This window comes from Callithrix jacchus, chromosome 16, assembly GCF_049354715.1.
Source record: "Callithrix jacchus isolate 240 chromosome 16, calJac240_pri, whole genome shotgun sequence".
Taxonomy (NCBI): domain Eukaryota; kingdom Metazoa; phylum Chordata; class Mammalia; order Primates; family Cebidae; genus Callithrix; species Callithrix jacchus.
Window position 1 is genome coordinate 6,228,148 of NC_133517.1, and position 21,114 is coordinate 6,249,261.

Here is a 21,114-nt window from a genome sequence, read left to right on the forward strand (position 1 = left end):
TTCCTAGTTTAATGAGAATTTTTATTATGAAGGGTGTTATGTCGTGTCACATGCTTTTTCTGCATCAGTTGCAACAATATTGGGAATTTTCCCTTTGTTTTATTTATGTGGTATAGTACCTTGATTGATTTTATTATGTTGAACTAATTTTTGGAATAGATCCCACTTGATCACGGTGTATAATCCTTTTAGTATGCTGGTAGATTCAGTTTACTTGTATTTTGCTGAGGATACCTGCATTTCTATTCAAAAGGGATGTTGGTCTATACTTTTCTTGTGATGTTTTTATCTGGGTTTGGTATAAGAAATATGCTAGCACCATAGATTCAGTTAATAAATGTTTCCTCTCTCATATTTTAGAGGAGTTTGAGAAAGATTGGTGTTCTTCTTTAAATGCTTGTTAAAATTCACCAATCTGACCCTGGACTTTTCTTTCGTGGAAAATTTTCTTACAACGAATTCCATTGTTGTACTTGCTTATAGGTATCTTAAGATTTTCTATTTCTTCTTGAATTGATTTTGAATATTTGTATGTTCTTAGGAAATTGTCCAATTCACTGAAGTCATCTAATTGGTTGGCATACAATTATTCACAGTGTGCTCTTATAATCCTTTTTATTTCTGTAAGATCAGTAGTGAAGTCCCCACTTTCATTTCTAATTCTAGTTATTGGCACCTTCTCCTTTTTTGTGCATCTAGCTATTAGTTTGCCAGTTTTGTTGATGTTCTCAAAGAACCAGCTCTTGGTGTCGTTAAGTCTTCCTGTTGGTTTTGAGTGTCTATTCTATTTGCTTTTGATCTAGTCTTTACTATGCCAGTTTTCTGGCTAGCCTTGGGTTTAGTCTGCTCTTCTCTTTCTGGTATCTTTAGGTATAAAGTCAGGTTACTGATTTGATATCTTTCTTCTTATTTAGTGTATGCATTCAGGATTATAAATTTCCCTCTGATCTTTATTGCATACTACAATGTTGGTATTTTACATTCTCATTTTTATTCATCTCAAAGTATCTTTTAATTTCCCTTATGATTTGTTCTTTGGCCCCCTGGTTATTTAAGACTGTGTTTAATTTCCACGTATTTGTGAATTTTCAGATTTGGCCTCTGTTATTGGTCTCTAGTTTTATTCTATTGGGTTTGGAAAGGATACTTTGTATGACTTCAATATTTTTAAATTTACAGAGAATGATTTTATGTTCTAACTTATGATGTATTCAGGAGCAGGTTGTGTGTGCACCTGAGAACGAGTAATCTGCTGTGGTTTGACAAAGGATTCCATATATGCCTCTTAGGTCTCCTTAGTTGATAGTATTTAAGCCCTCTACTTCCTTGTTAATCCTCTGTCTAGATATTCTGTTTATTACAAAGGGGAGTATTTGCATAGCCAAGACAATCCTAGGCAAAAAAAAAAAAAAAAAGCTGGTGGCATCATTCTACCTGACTTCAAACTACTGTAATCAAAACAGCATGATACTAGTACCAAAACGGAGATATAGACCAGTGGGACAGAACAGAGGCCTCAGACATAACGCCACACAACCTCAACCAGCTGATCTCTGACAAACCTGACAAAACAAGCAATGGGGAATGGATTCCCTGTTTAATAAATGGTGTTGGGAAAACTGGCTGGCCATATGCAGAAAGTGGAAACTGGACCCCTTCCTTATACCTTATAAAAAAATTACCTCTAGATGGATTAAAGACATAAACATGAGGCCTAACACCATAAAAACTCTAGAAGATTTGAAGTGAAACAGAAAAAGAAAAGAAAAGAAAAGAAAAAATCTCTAGAAGAAAACCTAGCCAATAGCATTCAGGACATAGGCATAGGCAAGGACTTCATGACTAAAATACCAAAAGCAATGGCAACAAAAGCCAAAATAGACAATTGGGATCTAATTTAACTTAAGAGCTTCTGTACAGCAAAAGAAATTATCAATAGAGTGAACCAGCAACCAACGAAATGGGAAAAAAATTTTTGCAATCTACCCATCTGACAAAGGGCTAATATCCAGTATCTACGGAGAGCTTAAACAAATTTACAAGAAAAAAAAAAAACATCAAAAAGTGGGCAAAGGATATGAACAGACACTTTACAAAAGAAGACATACTTGAGGCCAACAAACATATGAAAAAATGCTCATCATCACTGGTCATTAGAGAGATGCAAATCAAAACCACATTAAGATACCATCTCACGCCAGTTAGAACGGCGATCATTAAAAAGTCAGAAGACAACAGAAGCTGGAGAGGATGTGGAAAATGGGAACACTTTTGCACTGTTGGTGGGAATGTAGATTGATTCAACCATTGTGGAAGACAGTGTGGTGATTCCTCAAGGATCTAGAAATAGAAATACCATTTGAGCCAGTAATCCCATTACTGAATATATACCCAAAGGATTATAAATCATTCTATTTTAAAGACACAAGCATACATATGTTTATTGTGGCACTGTTCACAATAGCAAAGACTTGGAACCAACCCAAATGCCCATCAATGATAGACCAGATAAAGAAAATGTGGCACATATATACCGTGGAATACTATACAGTCATAAAAAGGGGTGAGTTCATGTCCTTCACAGGGACATGGATGAAACTGGAAAGCATCTTTCTCAGCAAACTGACACAAGAACAGAAAGCCAAACACCACATGTTCTCACTCATAAGTGAGTGTTGAAAAATGAGAACACATGGAGGGGAACATCACATACCAGGGCCTGGGGGTTGGGGGACTAGGGGAGGAATGGTCAGGGGGGATTGGGGAGAGATAGCATTAGGAGAAATACCTAATGCAGATGATGGGACAATGGATGCAGCAAGCCACCACTATGGCATGCGTATACCTATGTAACAAATCTGCACAATCTGTGCATGTACCCTATTGATGGTACACTGGTCAGGGAAAATGTGGCACAGATACACCATGGAATATTATGCAGCCATCAAAAATGATGAGTTCATGTCCTTTGTAGGGACATGGATGAACCTGGAAACCATCATTCTCAGCAAACTGACACAAGAACAGAAAATCAAACACCACATGTTCTTACTCATAGGTGAATGTTGAACAATGAGAACACCTGGACACAGGGAAGGGAAGCATCACACACTGGGGTCTGTGAGGGGGAACTAGGAGAGAGACAGCAGAGGGTGGGGAGTTGGAGAGGGATAACATGGGGAGAAATGCCAGATATAGGTGATGGGGACGAAGGCAGCAAACCACACTGCCATGTGTGTACCTATGCAACAATCTTGCACGTTCTTCACATGTACCCCAAAACCTAAAACGCAATATATATATATATATATATATATATATATATATATATCAGAAATTTTAAAACTGCAAAGAAAAAAAAAAGGAGAGCCTGAAGATGACTGAATTGCTGCAATTTCTTGATTAAACTTTAATGTCTGAAGAGTTACTTCTTAAGAATGAGCAAAGAAAGTGGTTTCTTGAGATGAAATTAATTCCTGGTGAAGAAGGTGTAAACACTGTTGAAGTGACAACGAAGTGTTCAGAATATTCCATAAGCTTCACTGATAAAGCAACAGTAACATTGGGAAGACAGACTGCGGTTTGTAAAGAACTTCTACAGTGGGTAAAGTACTGTTGAATAGCAACACGTGCTACAGAGAAGTCTTTTACGAAAGAAAGAGTCATTTGATCAGCGACCTTGAATGTTGGCTTATTTTACAGAATTGCTGCAGCCACCCCAACCTTGAGCGTCCACCACCCTGATTACCCAGCAGCCATCAACACTGAGGCTTCCACCAGTAAAAAAAAGATTACCACTCACTCAGAGCTCAAATTATCATTAGCATTGTTAGCAATAAAGTAATTTTAAATTGAAAAAAAAAAGGGGGTGGGTATTGAAGTCTTCAACCATTATTTGTGGACTGTCTCTTTCTCCCTTCATTTCTACTGATGTATTTTGGGGCTTTTATTTGGTACACATATGTTTGTAATTGTTACTTTATGATGACTTGACTATTTTATCAATATATAACATCCTTTGTTTTTGGACTAAAGCATGTTTTGTCTAATATTAATATAGCTACTCTTACTTCCTTTTGGTTGCTCTTTGCATTGGGTAGCTTTTTCCATCTTTTCACTTTCATTTCATTGTGTCTTTGGATCTTTGAATCTAAAATGAGTCTCTCACAGACAGCATACACTTGGGTCGTGGGGTTTTTTTTAAGTCCATTTTGTCATACCTGCCTTCTGAAACAGAAAGTTTAATCCATCTACCTTTTATGTAATTAAATGTAGAGGAGGAAGGACTTACTAATAGGGAAGTACCTAACTTCTGACATTTTGCTATTTGTTTTCTCTATGCCTTTTTTCTCTCTCATTTCCCCCTTTATTATCTTCTTTTATATGTAATTTTCTGTAGTAAATCGTTTTGGTCCCCTTCTCATTTTCTTTTATGTATATTCATTAGATTGTGGGTTTTTTTTGTTACCATAGAAAATGCAATTAACATCTAAATGCAACAGAATTTAGTTTTAATTGAAATTATAGCAGCTTAACTTCAATAACGTGTAGAAAGTCAGCTCCTGTAGAGCTCAATTGCTGCTTATTTATGTTGCTCTTGTTGTCACGATTACATTTACATATGTTGTATGTCCACTAATACATATTCATAATTATTTTATCACCTTGCCTTTTAAATCATGTAGGAAATTAAAAGTGGAATTGAAAACCTAAGATATAATTATACTGGCTCTTACATTTGCCTATGTCATTACTTTTCCTGGAGATTCTTATTTCTTTATAAGGTTTCAAGTCATTGACTACTGTTTTATCATTTCACTCCCTTTACCATTTCTTATAAGACCGGTCTATTGGTGGTACACTCCCTCAGCTTTTGTTTATCTGGAAATGTCTTAATCTCTCCCTTACTTCTGAAAGATAATTTTGCCAAATATAGAATTCTTTGTTGACAATCTTTTTCTTTCATTTGACTTTAAATGTCATTCCCCTGTCATTTGCCCTTCACAGTTTCTGGTTAGCAGCTAGAAATCTATAGAAATCTAGTAACCTCATTGGGAATCTCTTCTATTTGACAAGTCACTCCCTCTTTCTGATTTCAAGAATTCTTTTTTTTTTTTTTTTTTTTTGCCCCCTGGCTTTCAACAATTATATACCATGTCTAATGTGGATCTCTTCAAATATATCTTATTTGGAATGTGTTGTGCTTCTTGTATTTGTAGATTCTTGTCTTTTATCCGATTTGAGACATGTCCCATCCTTCTCTTTGAATATTCTTGCTATCTTCTTTCTCTGCCTTTTCTTCCTGGATGCCCATAATGCATATGTCAGTTTGCCTAATACTGTACTACAAGTCCCTTAGGTTGTATTCACTTTTCTTCACTCTTTTTCTTCCTGTTCCATTTATAATCTGTATGATCTCAATTGTCCCTTCTTCAAGTTCACTGACTTCCCTATGTCTAGTCAAATATACTGAAGAAATCCTCCAGTAATTTTTTTTTTTGAGATGGAGTTTCACTGCAACACTCAGGCTGGAGTACAATGGTGCTATCTTGGCTCACTGCAACCTCTGCCTCACACCCCTCCACCAAGGTTCAAGTGATTCTTCTGCCCCAGCCTCCCAAGTAGTTGGAACTACAGATGCATTCCATCATACCCAGCTGATTTTTGTGTTTTTGGTAGAGACAGAGTTTCACCATATTGATAGGGTTTCACTGATCTTGAACCCCTGACTTCAGGTACTCTGCCTGCCTTGGCTCCCCAAAGTGCTGAGATTGCAGGTGTGAGCCACTATGCCTGTCCCAGTAAATTTTTCATTTCAATTATTATACTTTTCAGCTCCAGAATTTCCATTTAGTTTCCTTTTGCGATTCCTGTGCCTTCATTGATATTCTCATTTCGTCCATACAGCATTGTTCTGGTTTCCATTCGTTCTTTGTTTATGGCTCCCTTTAGCTCTTTCAGCATATTTAAGACAGATGACTTAAACCTCTTTCTAATAACTCCAGTGGCTTGGCTTCCTCATGGATGGTTTCTGTCCATTTATTTTATTCATTTGAATGTGTCACCTTTAACTATTTCTTTTTATGTGCAACCTTGTGGTTAAAAACTGGACATTTGTATATAATAATGTGGCAACTTTAGAAATCGAATTATTCCCCTTCTTCAGGGTTTGTTATTTATTGATTGAAGGCTATAATAATCTATAATCCATTTGTGCAGTGAGTTTGCCAAACTATTTTTTCAAAGACTATTTCTTGTCATGTGTCGTCAATGAAGGATCTGTTTCTTTAGCTCATTTTCAGCCAGTATTTTGATAGAGACTTCCTTGCATGCCCATAGCTGAAAAATCAAAAACGAACAAAAGATCTCTCCTCATCTTTGCAAATTGACTGTGCTGGGTCACTCTTTGAACATTTAGCCAATCTGTTTACAACTATGCCTTAGCCTTCTGTTTGTGATGGAAGTGGACTTACAGACCAGCTGAAAGTGAAATCTTTAAATCTTCTCAAATCTTTTCAGTGCGTGTGTCCTGCCCTGGGTGTGCCTGTTGCTTTCTAAACTCCCCAGTATACACAGGCACTTTTGAATGTTCTTAATTTCACAAAGAAACTCTATCTTTCCCTCTCAGGGAAACTTTTATGTTCAATTGTGTGTCTCAACTGGGATATTTTGCCCAAGAGGTTATGGATTATTTGTTTGCCATGCAGTGTTTGTGGGCAATGCCCACTGCTTTTCTACCCTAAATAATTTCTGAGTGAGCCAGAACAGAGACAAGCATCTTCAGGTAGCCCCCAGACAGGTAAGAACAGACTAATACAAACACTTGCAAATAAGATCCTGGAGTCAGGGACCAGAATTCCACCCTGGAAATGCAAGCTGACTTTTTCAGGACTGCTGCCAACCGGAAAGGGGGTGGAGTAAGAGCAAATAAAGATGCCACAAAGTTTTCCTCCCATTTTTTTAAAGTTGTCTTTTCCTTGACTCAGCATTCTTTTGGTTACTGTAAACCTTTGACTGTTTTCCAGAGTCCTGACAGTGTCAGCTTGTTTTTGACATTTCTGCAGAGGGGCAGGAGCTGCCTATGCTTCCTCTGCCATTTTGCTAACCTACCCTGCTGAGGGGATTTTTCAGAAAAGTTTTGTCCTAATGGGGAGGAAGGGGTTCTATGATCTGTGCCCCTCCAGACACAAGTACCTCAAGCCAAATGAGGGTATGCCACAGGCCCAGCAGCACCATGAAAGGAAGTCTTGGGGAACTGGACAGGTCTACCTACTTCTCGTTGAAAAAAGCCTAACCATGATAGGTGGCCTAAGCTGCCCAGAGCAAGGCAAACAGGCCAGAGCGGAGCTGCACTTCTTCTGATGGGGCAAGTAATAGCCAGTGTCGCCACGAGCAGCATTCCACTGTGCTGCTATGAGGACAGAATCTGAGAGGTGGCTGAGTGGTCAGGTAGACCCTGCCAGAGTCTCCTTCTGAAATGGGTAAGGAAAAGGCAGCTTCCAAGCCCCTAGAGACGTAGCGATGTCAAGTAACAACCGCAGTAGAAAAATGAGACCTTCCCGCCACCTACCCTCCTCCTTCCCAGCCCCTAATTCCAGAGTAGGAAAAAAAAGGGTGAAGAAATGTTCTCCTTCCCAGGGCCAGGTCCCCAGGTTAGATCAGGACTGAGACGGGTCAAGGAGAGGAGACGCTTTCAACTCGACAAGAGATCAAAGTTAAGATTTAATTCAGGCTGGACTTCCAGCAGTTAAAAGTAAATAGGAAAACTGTGCTTTCTGCGCGAGGTCTCCTGGAGCGCAAAGAAGAAAACATCAACTGATTAATTAAAAATCGGATTGTTTCGTGCTTTGCACTCTCCTAAGTCCATTCAATATGTGGGTGACAAACATAACTGGCCTGTGAGTGGGGAAGAGGGGAGGCAGAGGGAAGCATGAAGTACTCTGTTGCTTCACATTATAAATCAGAAAAATGGGGCAAGAATTCAATGAAAATTTTACCATGTTACACAGGTGCATTTAAAAACTTGGGGTGGAAATGTGTTCTCACGACACTGACTCCCCTGCAGTGTCGCGGTAAGTGGGAGGGAGGGAGGGATGTGAGCGTGGGTCCACAGCTCCTCTCCAGAGAGGGTGTCTCCTGGCTCTCAGGCCAGGACTCCCGGGGTCTGCCGCTGGAATCCTGGTGAAGGCATGCCCCGCCAGGAGCCTGCGTGGGGAGCCATGTGCTCCTCAGGGGTTTCCTTAAACTCACTGCCAGGGAAGCTTCACCAAGTTGAACATGCACGCTGTGCTCTGAGTGTGTGAGATGTCCCAACTCCAATATTCACCACAAAACGAACAAAGGAGAGGAGAGGAGAGGAAGCTGGAAGTCAGAGTGCCGGTGACCAACAATCCCATCTGGACACAGAGGCTCTGGGGTGGCCTCTGTGGGAGCCACTCTGGTCTTCATGACTCAGGGGATGCCAGCAGCATCTGCTCGTCTTCTTCCCAAAGGGACCTTGTGTACATTGGTCTTGCTGAGCACTTAGGTTTATGTCTTCCTGGTAATAAAATTGGAATAACGTATTTTCTTGGCTCCTCCATAAAATGTTCTATGAATTTATTCTACAGGAGAAAAGGAAGGGGGAGGAATAAATGTGGCATTGGCTTTTTGATTGTGGTTTTTATTTCCATAAAGCTTAGATCACAAGAATGCATGAGATATTTAAACAAATCTTTCCACCATTCCTGTGGTCTGTGGGGGCATAGCATTTGCATTACCTCACCATCGTGGCTGGCGTGTGCTCTCTCAGCAACTTTGCTGGCGACAGGGAGCAGCCCCCACCAGGGCCTGTAGTTCCAGGACAGGGCAGGCAAGGTTTGTGTGTACCTCCTTTCTTCTTCCTTCTGTGCTTTGTCTGTAGTAAATTCAACCTTGAAAAGCAGCCCGGGCTTTTTGCTATCATGATTTGGTGAGTTTTCTTATTAAGTGTTCACCCCTTCCTAGATAATTTCCTTGAGAATGATAAAGTCTGAGGATGATAACTGAGAAAAGCTGGGCTTCATTCACCTTTGCCATGAGGAGACTCAAGGGCTGATCCATCCCAGATGAGAGAAGCTTGGGAAAAGGCAGCTGTGAGGCAGGTAGGCCCGCATGTCAGCTTCTCAAGTGACTCAGATTTCTGTGGCTGCAACAGGTTCTCCAACGAGGGGGGATGAAGCATCCTGGGCATCCCTGGCCGCATGGGGCTAGACTCCAGGCTTCACACAGGCACGATGTGTACAGCAGGGCCAGGTGGGCAGCCGCTGCAGGAGGATTACCTGCAGGAAGGCTTCAGGCGCCAGCTGCACGCACCAGCATAAAGAAGCAGTGATGTGTGCCAGCGATGGTTTCCAAGCCACCTGCCATCCTGGTGGAGCACAAATGACTAATCCCCTGTGCAGACACCACCCCAGCTTTTCTCACATTAGTCATCTTATTTCTGATTTCTCTGACTTTGCACTACTGCCCACTAAGAATGTTGGTGTCATGATCGTCACTTTAAACGATGGGGGACAGCGTAGGTGTGGAACTTTGGGAACACACAAACCTCCTATGGCCATGGTCACTTGGCCACATGGGCCCCTTCAGCACCCCCTCCGCCATCCATGAGAGGCGGTGCCCTTTGGGAGGAAGAGTATAAAGTTTAGCCAAGGAGACAGGTGTTTAAGTCCTGTCTTCACCACTTCCTGGGTGAGACTCACGGCCAGGCTGCCTTCCTTGCCCTGTACAGTGGGCAAAACTGAGTCTGCCTTGCCGAGCTTGCTAAGGATGGAATGCAGCTGCACTAGGGCAATGTCTGGGGCACAAGAGGTCTTAGTAAATGAAACCTGAATGAAGCTGCTGGTCTGATCTGAAAACAAGCATCCCCTAATTCAGGCTTTCCTTCTCTTCATTCACCCAACATCTACAGTGGGCTGGAAGCACTGGGGGCAGCTGCACCCAGCAGCCCAGCTGCCCTAGAGAGTGAGCACGGCTCCTCCCACCCAAGAAACAGGAGGATGCTTTATCCACGGTAGGGAAATCTCAAAACACCTGAGGGAATTTGTCCGGTGATTCACATGTGGCTGTGTGGGCTTCACAGATGGCAGGAGGAATGCCCAGCATCTGCACTGGGACTGGGGTGCCCATGAGAGGAGCCCTCAGGGTCCCAGCAGGAGTGAGAATGTGCCATGTGCTCACATCTGCTCATCCATCTCCAAGGTCCTTTGACTACGTCCATCCCTTATGAGGTTTTCTGGGAAATTTAGCTTGTTTTCATACAGGCTTAACAAGAAGCAATATAGCTTTCATTATATACAAATTAAATCGCCTAGAGGAAAAGCTTAAATTCCATCGTGGTATTTAAATGTGACCATGTAGGCTCCATTCCCTTCGTTCCCTTGGCCGTGATGGCCAAGGGTGTTCAGAAGCCAGCAGCCCGCAACACTCTCACAGACCCAGCCCATCTTCCCTCACTGACCCCAGAGCACACAGCTGTGTCCTTGAATGACGATAAAATGCCTGGCTGCAACACCAGGCACAGCCAGCAGTTTCATTCCATGCCATTTAGACTTCTGACATCAAGGCTAGCATATTTTGAGAGTCAAAACCTTTATAAACTTCAGAATTCTTCACAGTGGTTTTTAACTTAAGCAGGGAGTACGGAAGATGAGAAAATTCCCCCAGAGAGGTTAAAAAAAAGCCAGTTGTTCTTCAGAAGTCAAAGCGTCTTAAACCCCTTGATAGAAACATAACACCTCATGCATATCTATGTGGGGAAGCCCTTCTCTGTGGCACTCAACACAGTATCTGAACAAACTTTCTCCTAATTCTTCGGACTGCAACCTGATCAGACACAGCTTCACATGGACTGTGATTCTAACAGTGTCGGAAGCTGATCGAGGGAGTGATTTAAGTGATATCATTTCACAAACTGGCAAAAACACAAATAGAAACACACCAAAAATCCTCTGAACTTTTCCTCGCATAGCGACTCACTACGAAGTCGGACTGACAGTCACAGCCGGACATGGGAAGTGGTCCCAGGTGTGAATGCAGACAGAAGGACTTGCCCAGCTTGTCCCAGGAGCAGGTGGGCACCCACAAAGCCAAAGCCAGGAGTCATAGGGGAGGAGGCACCAGGAAGAAGGACACATCTCACCGAGGCCTGGGAGCATGACAACTTGGGAACACCCAGAGGAGGGACTGGTTTTCCTCTTTTATTTATTTATTTATTTATTTTTATGTAAACGTAAAATGTAATGACATGCTAAAAACAAAGATGACACTCAAAACTCACCGCTTCCTAATTATTTTACATTTTACTCTAATCCACGGTTCTGAAGTTATTTACATCTATTATATCCATATGATGTTTTCCTCTTTTATAACCAAGGCTGCAACGCATGCTGTGTTTTGGCCTCAGTATCCATATACATTAAGATAGGTCTTCAGAAACAACACCACACATCTATCACCATCTGATCTTCCACAAACCTGGCAAAAACAAGCAATGGGGAAAGGATTCCCTGTTTAATGAATGATGCTGGGAAAACTGGCTAGCCATATGCAGAAAACTGAAACCTCGACTCCTTCCTTACACCTTATACAAAAATTAACTCAGTATGAATTAAAGATTTAAATTAAAACCCAAAACCATAAAAACCCTAGAAGAAAACCTAGGCAATACCCTTCAGGATACAGGCACGGGCAAGGACTTCATGATGAAAACACCAAAAGCAACTGAAACAAAAGCCAAAATAGACAAATGGGATCTAATTAAACTAAAGAGCTTCTGCATAGAAAAAGGAACTATTACCAGAGTGAACGTGCAACCTACAGAATGGGAGAACATTTCTGCAATCTACCCACCTCACGAAAGTCTTATATCCAGAATTTACAAAAAACTTAAACATATTAGCAAGAAAAATACAATGCCATCAAAAAGTGGGCAAAGGATATGAACAGGCACTTCTCAAAAGAAGACATTTACATGGCCAACAAATGAGAAAGAAAGCTCAAATCACCGATCTTCAGAGAAATGCAAATCAAAACCATAATGAGATACCATCTCACACCAGTCAGAAGGACAATTTTTTAAAAGTCAGGAAACAGTAGATGCTGGCGAGGCTGTGGAGAAATAGGAATGCTTTTACACTGCTAGTGTGAGTGTAAATTCGTTCAACCATTGTGGAAGACACTATGGTGATTCCTCAAGGATCTAGAAACAGAAATACCATTTGACCCAGCAACCCCATTACTGGGTATACATCCAAAGGAATATAAATCATTCTACTATAAAGATACATACACATGTGTGTTTATTACAGCACTATTTACAATAGCAAAAACACCGAACCAACCCAAATGCCCATCAATAATAGACTGGATAAAGAAAATGTGATACACATACACCATGGAATACGATGCAGCCATAAAAAGAATGAGATCATGTCCTTTGCAGGGACATGGATAATGCTGGAAACCATCATCCTCAGCAAACTAACACAGGAACAGAAAACCAAACACCGCATGTTCTCACTCATAAGTGGGAGCTGGACATTGAGAACACACGGACACAGGGAGGGGAGCACACGCGAGGGCCTGTTGGGGGATGAAGGGTGAGGGGAGGGAACTGGAGGATGGGTAACAAGTGCAGCAAACCACCATGACACGCGTATACCCATGTTAACAAAGCTGCACATTCTGCACAGGTATCTGGTTTGGTTTGGTTTTTAGAAGAAACTTTTAAACATCAATCAATAAGAGACAGGGCTTCCTGGACAGGGCTTTGGGCTTGCTTTTCCTCTCTGACGACAGCTTCATCAGTGGCTACCGACCTTGACCATTGTTTCCTCACCAGAAACTCAACTCTGTCACTTGAATGTAGACGAAATTGGAAGAAACTTTCATTCAAACCAAGAAGGTATACAATGATATCCAGCAATGCAAAGCCTCCTGGAGGGAAATCAGTTCAGTGAAACGCTCCATTAACCCTAACCGCCAAATGTCTTACGATTCTACTTCTAAGCGCACACCTATAAATCCGGCTCAATGCCCACTCAGGCTACGTTTCTGTCTCTATACCCTCCTTCAGTCTTTCTGTACTCAGATAAGTGCAAAGCTATGGAACTGATCAAGGCCTCAGACCATTTTTTTATTTCTGGGCAGATTGATGACTGCAGTGTAGCTCCAGGAGCGGTGCCTGGTGGGGTCTAGCTAACGCCATGGGGACAGCAGAGACAGCCATCAGTACGTGCACCTTTCTTTTGACCAACATGGCCTTTTCTCAACTCTGTGAATTTCAGGGTGTGTCATGTAGGTCTATCTACCTGCTCAGCGACATTGAGCAGAGTGCCCCATCACAAGGATACACCTCTGGACTGTGACCATCATGAGGCCAGCACGGCAAGAGGTGCTGCTGCAGGCCTGGAGCACAGAGGGACCCAGCCGCAGGGGCTGCCCCGTCTTTCTGGGCTTCAGGGTCTCCACCTACTGGGTGCAGAGTAGGCGCTGCACAATCTCTGAAGACCCCAACAGTTCCAATGTCTGAAAAACCCCTGTTCCACTTCATAAGCAGAGCCACCATGCCTGAAGGCCTTCCCTTGGTCAGCTTCGTGACCTAAGGTCTTAGCATAGGCCCTCCGCTCGTCCTAATGTAAAGAAAGGGCCAGGCGCAGGGGCTCACGCCTATAATCCCAGCACTTTGGGAGGCCAAGGCGGGTGGATCACCTGAGGTCAGGAGTTCGTGACCAGCCTGGCCAATCTGGTGAAACCCCATCTGTACTAAAAATACAAAAATTAGCCAGGTGTGGTGAGGCACGCTTACAGTCCCAGCTACTCAGGAGGCTGAGGCATGAGAATCGCTTGAACCCGGGAGGTGGAGGTTGCAGTGAGCCGAGATCATGCCACTGCACTCCATCCTGGGCGACAGAGCAAGACTCCATCTCAAAAAAAGAAGGGAGGGAGGGAGGGAGGGAGGGAGGGAGGGAGGGAGGGAGGGAGGGCTTTCTGTGCTTTTTTCTGCTTTCTGAACCATCATTTCATCACGGTGTTAGTTCATTCTCTTTGATTGCAAGCAACCAAAATCTACTGTGGCCAACATAAAGTAAATAACAAGTTATGGAAAAGATATGGAGTACTTCATAGAGTCCAGGAAAGCATGAAGAACAGGGCTCAATCTCATCGCTTCTTGGTGAATGAAAACTAAGTTGCTCATTGTTTCCTAAGTCAGGAAGTGGAGTGGGAGCTTCCCCTGGGACACACCTTCCTGAGCAGTCACTGATGCTTCAGCCTTCCTCACACACCCGGACAGGTCGCCTTTCCAAAGGCAGAGTCCTCGTTCGGACAGTGTCCGTGCACAGCACATGCAATGTCAGCATGTGCTACAGCCTCGGTTATAAATCACAGGCCCTGCAAAGGTCCACCCGCCGCCCCAGGCAGTCCTCGTCTCCTTCCTGCATTACTTATTAGGCATGAAGGCCTTCAAGCCCGCCATGATGGTGGCGTCAGGACACAGGGTGCCCCATCCTGGAGAAGCTGGCATGCAACCAGGTTATCGTACTTCTAACCATGCATAGAAATGTGTTAGAGGGGCACTTGGCCCCTGCTCTACCCAAACTGTGCCACTGATGAATGTTGCCAAATCCTCCCGCTGTACAGAGTGCACCGTTCCAGGAGAAACTGCGGTGAATGTATGTTGGGGAGCAGTGAGGAAACCCCGCAGCCTCTGGAGTGGGTTGTAAACACTGACCTTCTTTATTCAGCCATCTACGCTGCTGAAGAAAAGCTACGTAATCTCACATTTCCTTTGAGGAGACAGACTTTGGCAGAAGGTTATAAAAGACAAAAGCGTGAGATTTGAGGCCAGAACACTGACAGCTTACGAGCTACAGGTCACTTAACCGGCCCTTGGTGGGGCTGTTGCCAGCTGCTGCACAATGCTATGGACAGTGTCCAGCATCAGTGGTTCTCAGGAAGGGGCAGCTGGCACTAAGAAAGCATCAGAATGGAAGAGGGCTCCATACACCGTCTCCAATTTTTCTACGTGCTTCAACTCAGAACTAAATGCGACCCTTGTGTGCCAGGCACGTGTGTCTGTGCAAAAGAAAAGGCTGAGGGACAGAGAAAGAATATCCAAACCAAGCAAGCAGGTACTGAGCGTGGTGGCAGGGAGGAGGGGCGGGGAGGCGGGGAGGCAGCAGAAACCACCAGCCAGGCCCACCCACGCCATGAGGGCAGCCTAAAAATCCATAGGCGCTTCCTATAAAGTAAAATATCTGTCTTTAAAGTTCCTAAACCTTGACCAACTTATTTGCAAGTTGTTGAATGCCTGTGACTCCCAAGCGTGATCTGGGTAAGGACCCATGAGGAACCTCCACCTTCTGTGCCATTCTCTGGGGTCTCCCAGGAATCCCTCTTCCTTCCTCCTCCCCCTTTAGCAGGAAGCCCCCAGGCAGCCAGCATACCTTGAGGAAGTTCAGGAGTGAGCCCTGTTTGTGTAAGTCAAGTGTGGCGTCTTCATCTCCCTTGTCAGTAATGGTTCTGACATTCTGCCTGCAGCCATCTGCCTCAACATCCCCTAAGGACTGAGACCATCCGACAATGGGCCTGGGACCAGGCAGGTGGACCAGGCTCCACTGGCCGCTGCCCCTGGGTCTGCTGCCTGTAGGGGCTGCCACCAGCCTGGAGCCTGCCATCTCTTTGGACTCTCAGAGATGCAACACCTCCCTTTACCACTTAAGCCAGTGGGAGGCAGGCTTCCAGCTACGTCCAACCAGCGTGTCCTAAAAGGTCCGCCTGTGACTGCGGCTCCTCGTTTAGTATGATGAGCGATGAGGACCAGCTGTGAGGCTGCTGAGCTGCTGAGGATTTGTTTCCTCATCCACAGTGCGAGGCCAGCTCTGCTGCTGCAGACCCGGTGACATGCACCCTTCGGAAGGTCAGGTTTCCCGGCTCTTCTACTGAAAACACCCCTGGGTCCCCGCTTTTCGCCACCTAACTCTCCACAAACATGAAGAAAATTTGGGGTACAAATCACATACAGCAGAGACTGTAAGAGAAGAAGCTGCGTTACTCCGTGAACTGGCTGAAAGGACCAACCTGACTTCCAGGAGCTTCCGGCCATCACTTCCCTTTAGCCCCCAGCATTACTGCTCTTGTGGGCTGGCTCGTTCTAGTTTCGCCCTGACCACAGGTGGACAGTTCTTTAGTTCACCTCAAATAAACTATTTTTGCTTCTGTGTGTCCCAAACTCTTACACTCAGTCGAAGAGTCCAGCCCTCTGTGCTGACCGTGACGTTGCTCTCTCCTCTGTCAGTGGGTCAGACCCACAGTCCCTGACCTTTTTGGCACCAGGGACCAGTTTCATGGAAAACAATTTGACGGTTTTTCCACGGAAAGTGGGTGGGATAGCTTCACGATGAAACTGTTCCACCTCAGATCATCATTCTCATGAGGAGAGTGCAACCGAGATCCCTCACATGCACAGTTCACAGGAGGGTTTGCACCCCTATGAGAATCTGATGCCGCCGCTGATCTGACAGGAGACCACTTGGTGGTGAGGCTGAATGGCCCACTGCTCATCTCCAGCTGTGCAGCCAGGTTCCTAACAGTCCATGAAATGGCACCAATCTGTGGCCTGGGGGTTGGGGAGCCCCGGGTTATAGCTTTATAATCTCCTTCTTTTGACAAAAGGCCTTTGGTCACCACATCAACAATCCTGGATACAAGTCTCCCCAATAAGGGCTCCAAGGAAGCTGACTTCCTCCAGGAGCCCCTCATTTAGCCGTTCGCTTGAAAGCATTCACTGCCTGCCTCTGTGAGCTGATGTGCTTGCCATGTAGTCACAGCAGAGAATAACAAGAAAAGAAGAAAGGCTCTGCACTTAGGGGCCTTATCGTGTAGCACAGAATGCAAATACCTTTCACATTAGATCGTCTCTAGCTGTATCATGGAAGAGATCCAATGAAATGCTACAAGACTTTGGGGAAGAGATCAGATTTTCGGTTGGGGAGATCTGAGTAAAAGCTGCTTGGAAAACATGGAACATAGGCTTGGTTTAAGAGGATACGTAGAATTTTAATGGGTAGCGAAGGTAAGCGGAAGGCATTATAGACAAACAGAAGGGCAGAGGCAACAAGAGAATGGCAGGAAAGGTGGGGCACGCATGGGAAGCGGTGGCGTGGCTGGCGGGCGGGAAGCAGAGTGAAGGAAGACGTGCCAGCCAGCTAAGTCGGGCCCAGGTGCTGGGAGCCTTGGGTATCAGGCTTTAAAGAATGTTTCCTCTCACACGTGGCAGGGAATCCTATTTCTATCTTAGCAGAGATCCTACTGCATTTTGCTTTGGTTTTGGCGAAGATCCCTGTGAAGGGGATTGGGGCATCCGTCAGGGTCTCTCTGCTTCTGTCACCTCAGCGCTAGGCCCAGCACCCTGCACACAGGGCATTCCCTGCCATGTGTGCACAAGGAATAAATGTGCTGTACAGATCAGAGCTGCACTTTTTGAAAAGGAATCTCACAGCAGGGGGAAAATGGATGAAAGTTGTGGGGGAGAGGAAAGGTCTGAAGGAACTAGAATTGGGGACCCAGAAACCCCATTCCAGGGGTGCATATTGAAGGACAATGAGAAGCAAAGACGTAAGCTGTGCAGGAAGAGCCAGCAGGCCTCCATCAGGCGTGACAAATAAAAACGAGGGACAATGAAGGCCTCTGCAAGCGTTTGCTCCCAGGCGTCAAGAGGCCTGGTCATGCTGGGGGGCCGCCGGAACCTGCCTCCAGGGGACTCTGGCCCTATGGCAGCAGAAACGTCGCTCTTCTGCTCTACTCACTGCTGTATCCCCGACATCAAAAACACAGACTTCTAGCCACTCAACGTTTTTCGAACAAACCAGTAAGTGAACGTGTTAAGACAACAATTTGAGGCCTCATAAATGTCTGATTCAGTTAGAAACCGGAGCCTGGTGCCGTAGCTTTCAGAGTCATCTGCACACAGGTGGTTGTTGGGGTGCAGGCACTCCCTTGCCACAGCTGGGAGGCGTGGGTGGGGAAAGGGGGACCTTCACAATTGCTGAGGTCAAAGAGCTTCTGAGAGAGCCTGACTGAGCAACTGTGTCCAACAGTCCAGAGAACTTACAAAGAAAATGAGGACTTGGACATTGAATTTGGCAGATCAGAGGTCACTGTGACCTTCACAGAAGTCGTTTTAGAATGTGGGTACTGAAGATCACTTTCATTACGCCTAATCAGATATCACACTTGGACATTTCCACACACAAATATACTCCCCTGTCTCCCTCTTCAAGGACTGGGGTCAGCCAAAACACACTCATTTGGGGGGAATTAGGATTTTTTGGCCAAGGAATAGATGACTGTGTGCAGATCCCAAGGCGGGGAGGTGACTGCGTGCGGATCCCACGGTGGGCAGGTGACTGTGTGCGGATCCTGTGGTGAGGCATCTATTTGAGTGTCAGCTGGGTTCTGTGCATGGCCAGGCCCAACACACAGCACAGTCACCACTGAGGGGCTGTCACTTGTCACTGTTCAGGCCGATCTTCCCTGAGAATGAATGGGAGGGACCCAGAATCCAGCCATGCAAAACAACCTCAGGTTCCAAATGTGTGGGGATTTTGGCCTCACCCAGGGCTGAGACACTCTGGGCTGATGGTGAAGCCGATTGCAGCCTCAGCTTATGCTAAAATCGCGCTGGCTCACCTTGATCCTGGTGGTCCTTGGGGCCAGAAAAGAGCAGGTGTCTGATCAGTGCTGAGCTTGCAAAGTCCCTCCCCAGCTAGCTCCATGAGCTAGGGGTGTTTATTGCAAGCATGACTAGAGTTCTCTTCATATGTAAAAGCATACACAATTTAGTATTCTGGAATATCACTTATATTAGAAATCCAAGCAGAGGGGAAATCAAGTTATCTGAAACGAGAGCCTGAGAGTTTAGAAAACGCACATAAATGTCAAGGGCCTCCTGTTTGGAATTCTTTGGGGAAGCCATCTCTTTCTCCGAGGTGCAGAATACCACATCTCAGCTACGAAAGAAGCACTGGATATGAAGAGAGTTCCACCAAACACAGACTTGGAGACACCCAGCAGTGTTGGCATAGAACTCTGCCAGGGAAGAGGCTGAGGAAATTCAGACCTAGGGGGTGAATGGCATGTTAACAGAGGAGATGAAAGGGATCAGAAATATTCTGTTGGTGGGCAAAAATAATCATAACAAAGCCTGCCAAGGGTGCTACAGCAGCCAGCCGTCTGCTAGGGCCCCAGACCCTAAGATTTACTGATCTGGGGCACAGGAGAGTGCCGCGCGGAGTGCGGGGACCTGCTCAGTAAATCTCCATTCGATCAGGCTGAGTGCCGTGGGTGGGTGGAGCCACAGTTGCCAGAAATAGCTCCTTTCCTGCAAAGGCAGGAAAGATCGCAGCTGAGATAGGGCCTGTGCAGAGGGGGTGCCCCGGTGGAGGGCGGAGGGCAGAGAAATGGAGTCTGCACGGAGAGGCAGGGGCAAGAGGCGGGAGACAGCCTGGGAGCGGCTTTGAAAGGAGCTCATAAAAGTGCCATTTGTTGGGAGCCCGGAGGAAGTGGAGGCAGCTTTGGCACACGTGGCCACGGTGCTAAATTAACTGTTAACACAAATAATCAAAGTGCAAGACCCATCGAGCGGCTGGCGCCAGCGAAGCGCGGGGGCGGCGGACAGCGGGGCTGGCGGGGGACAGGCGGCAGGTGGAGGCGGGGCGGGGATGGGGGCGCGCGGGGACCGGGACTCCAGTGGGGGAGATGAGGACGGCCGGCGGATGTGCCCTGGGACCCTGCGCAGTGGGAGGAAGGGACTGGGGAGGGCGCAGCCCAGGACGCAGGACGGGAGATGTCGGCGGGTGGTGTGGGGGGTGCGGGGAGTCACCCAGGACCTAGGACGGGGGAGGTCGGCAGGTGGGGGCGGGTGTGAGTAGTCACCCGGGACCTAGGACAGGGGAGGTCGGCGGGTGGTGTGGGGGGTGCGGGAGTCACCCAGGACCCAGGACGGGGGAGGTCGGCGGGTGTTGGGGGGACGCCGCGGAGAGTCACACCAACCCACCAAGAGAGGGGCTGGTGTGCCGGGAATGCGCCCTGGGACTCAGGCAGGGAGAGGTGGGGGTGGCAGACCTGTCCTGGGACTCGAGTAGTTCGGGGGAGGAGGAGGGTGTCCCAGCCTGGCGGGGGAAGGCAGAGCAGTGCCTGGAGGGGAGGGGACAGGGCGAGTATTGTCCTCAGACCTGACCCGTAGCCGTAGCCGGGAAAGGCAGGGCTGGGGATGTGCCCCAGGAAGCAAGGTAGGGGCAGGCGGGTGGAGGAGCCCCGATGGGGCGAAGGGCAGGGGTGGCCATCCCTGGCGTGGCGCTGCAGAGGGCTGAGCTCCTTCCTTCTGCGCAGGGGAACAAAAGGTGCACAGCTGCTCTCTGAAGCCCCTCAGTCCGAGGCCGGGCCACTGAAGCCCCGTTGCAGGCAGGCCTGGTGGCTAGACAGACCTCCCGCTGACTAGGGCGCCCCGACCTACTACGGAGGAGGCTCCCTGGAAAGAGTCCGGTGGAGGAACGCCATGGGGGACCTGCTTCCCGGGTATACACTCCTTGTTTCCACCCGCAGCAAGGTCGGAATATTTTTTCACAAACTTTTTTGTTAGTCTTGGCTTCTGAGTTGTGTACCAGAGGCCATCAGCTTCAGTTTGCAGATGGAGAAAATGAGAGGACGGACTTGACCGCCTTCAAGGCTGCCCCGTGCAGCTCGGAGCTTTCCTGTCAGCACTGGTGACATCCACTGTGCGGTTGAGCAGGATGGCATAAACCCCTGTTTCTTACAAACGAGGTGGAAGAGGAAGCCCCAGCAATGGCTGGTGCTCTGCGGTGACCTTCTTGAGGCCCTGGAACCAAGAGAAGTTACTTCCTGGAAACAACTGTGTTTTGAGAAAATTTCTAAGCATTGGCTGATACCCATTCTTGAGTACGGGATTATCATCCCGCTGTTTTTTTGTTTGCTTTTTGAGATGGAGTCTCACTCTGTTGCCCAGGCTGGAGTGCAGTGGCAGGATCTCAGCTCACTGCAACTCTGCCTTCCAGGTTCAAGAAATTCCCCCGC